Raw genomic sequence first — 2767 nt, 5'->3', positions numbered from 1 at the left:
AACTTTGAGGTGATGTCATCACATTGTTGGTGGGGATGATTAAACAAATTTTTGTTGGCGACTTACGTGGTTCCCGAGATTAACTGCCTAATAAAAATTGACACATCCATCACATAGAGATGGAGACGAAAACGGGAGACCATTTTATTGTACTCTTGGGGTTACAAAACTTACAGAAAACATGAAAGTAGACCAGATTCAATACTTCCTTAGCTTAAGCTCGGGACGAAAAAACACAGAACTATTCAAGTATGGTCGCGGCCATAGAAAACTGAATCACTTCGACATAATAAAGTTTTAGTTTTTAATTTTTTTTTAAGATCATAATAGCAATTTTAATTTACGTTCCTGCATTGATATTTTGTCAAACAAAACAATTAATTAAATCCATTTTTTTTTTCAATTTGGAATAAAGTGTCAGACCTAGTGGTCCAGTTTTCTATGGCCACAACTGTGTATTTTTTAAAAATGCGGTTAGTGAATATAAACGAATTATACAGGGTGGTTTCCGATTTTAATTATGACGAAAAAATATTTTTTTTGAAAATGGAAGTATGCGTTAATGTTAAACAAAGGCGGATAGGTAATGTTGTTACAAAGATAAGCAACAATCAAAAAATCTGTGTATAATTTAAATTTACAGTTTTTTTTTAATCGTTGGATGAATTATTGTAACATAAGTGTTCAGTTTACCTGAACAGGGGTTTGGGCGTAGCCAATTTGTCCACCCTACTCCCACCCGTTTTAGGGTAGTTTACCTAATTTTTATTATTTCATGCTCTCGGTGAGTCGTCGAGAAGTATCGAGAGGGTTAAGACGTGCCGACCCGAGAGACCGGCAATTTATATTATTTGTGCGATTAAATAAACCGTGTAACTAAAAGGTGATTTTTATTTCGCGCAAAACATATTGGTCCTTCGAGCCGGATTTCTCGCGGAATTAGTGGTACTGTTCTCGCCTGTATCGTCGATAAAAGCTTCACGTCCAAGACAATCTTGAGCATCGTGGCATCCAACGACGACAGCATCCCCAGAACTTCTGCAACAGCTTCACATCCGAAGACGACGACATCCACAAAGCGTAGACGACTTCTTCAGCAGCTTCACGTCCAAGGCAATCTTGAGCATCGTGACATCTGACGACGACACATCGCCAGACTGTAGAGGACTACAACAGCATCGCCAGACCGTAGACGACTTCTTCGGCAGCTTCACGTCCAGGGAAATCCTGAGCATCGTGACATCTGACGACAACCAGTAAGTGCAGTTCATTCCTTTTTTTCATTAGTCCTGTATTTCGTATCAGTGTCAAGTAGATTATCGTTGGATCATTAGTGAACAATGACTACTGAACAACTTTCTGGTTTAAATATTAAGCGGAGAGCGATAAAACGCAAATTAACTATGGCTCAAAACTTCATAGACGATTTAAAGTCATCTAAAGAAAGTACAACTTGTTTGTCAATAATACAAGAATATTTGACTAGAACCAGGTCAATGTATGACGATTTTTTCAACATTCAAAGTCAAATTGAGGAACTGGAAATTATTTTAAAACAAACATCTACGGCAGATCAGTGTATCACTTTTGACAAGGAATGTTATACCGTTGTGTGCGAATTAGAGGCATTGGAAGCCAAATATTCAGCCAAATCTGCAAAAAAATATGATATTCCTATCGTTCAAAATAGCGCTGTTAATGTAAAACTGCCAGAATTAACATTTAGAGTAGCAGCAAAATCAACAAATAAAAACAAGAAAACAAATTTAAATACCAATTCAAAAAGATCGGTAACGTGCCCATATTGTTCCGATCCTCATAATTTATTTTGTTGCGCAAAATTCATTAACCTAATGGTAACAGATAGGTTAAGGATCGTGAGGTCCAATAAACTATGTTCTAATTGTTTTCAGAACAGTCATAAGGTTACGGAATGTAAATCATCGTATGTCTGTAAAATTTGTAAAGGACATCACAATACGTTGTTGCATGTAGACAATCCCGAGCCAAACGAAATACCAAGTACGAGCAGTGAAAATAATCAAGTCGAATCAGATCAATCCATTGTTCTTAAGGCAAATTCTCAACAAGTTTATTTTAGTAAAGTACTTCCAACAGCCCAAGTACAAATTTATGGCAAATTTGGAAATAAACCTCAAGTGCGGCCACTGTTAGATAGCGGCTCCGAATTAAATTTTATTTCAGAGCGAAAATTATTAAATCTTAAATCACAACCGAACGTTTTGTCAATCGCTGGTGTCAACCGTTGTAATACTAGTGCCTCACAATTAGCAAGTATTAAAATTAATTCTAATTACCGACATTATGATTTAAACCTTTCATGTGTTATTTTGCCACAAATCTCGGAATTTTTACCATCCAGGTCATTTTCAATCGCTAATTTAGAATTTCCGCACCACAACAAATCACCAGATCCTGCATTTCATGTCAAAGGGACGATAGATTTATTGTTAGGTGCTCAAGCCTTCTTCGAAATTTTACAGCCTAATCGGAGATGTTTGAATAAGGATTTTATTCTACAGGAAACTAAATTCGGTTGGGTAGTGGTTAATGCTCATGGAGATAATCCGGGGGTTGTAAAACAGGGTTCTTCTTATTATGTCCAACCCGTCCTAGAACAGATGGTTGGAAAGTTTTGGCAATTAAATAAATTTAAAACTTCCGCAAAACCTCAATCGGCCGACGAAATCCTGTGCGAAAAGAAATTTATGGAGGGTCATAAACGCTTAGAAATGGGAAGGTATTC

Source organism: Zophobas morio, unplaced genomic scaffold, assembly GCF_036711695.1.
Source record: "Zophobas morio isolate AGI-343-1 ecotype UQ-CSIRO unplaced genomic scaffold, CSIRO_AGI_Zmor_V1 ptg000012l, whole genome shotgun sequence".
Taxonomy (NCBI): Eukaryota; Metazoa; Arthropoda; class Insecta; order Coleoptera; family Tenebrionidae; genus Zophobas; species Zophobas morio.
This window is presented reverse-complemented; position numbering follows the sequence as displayed.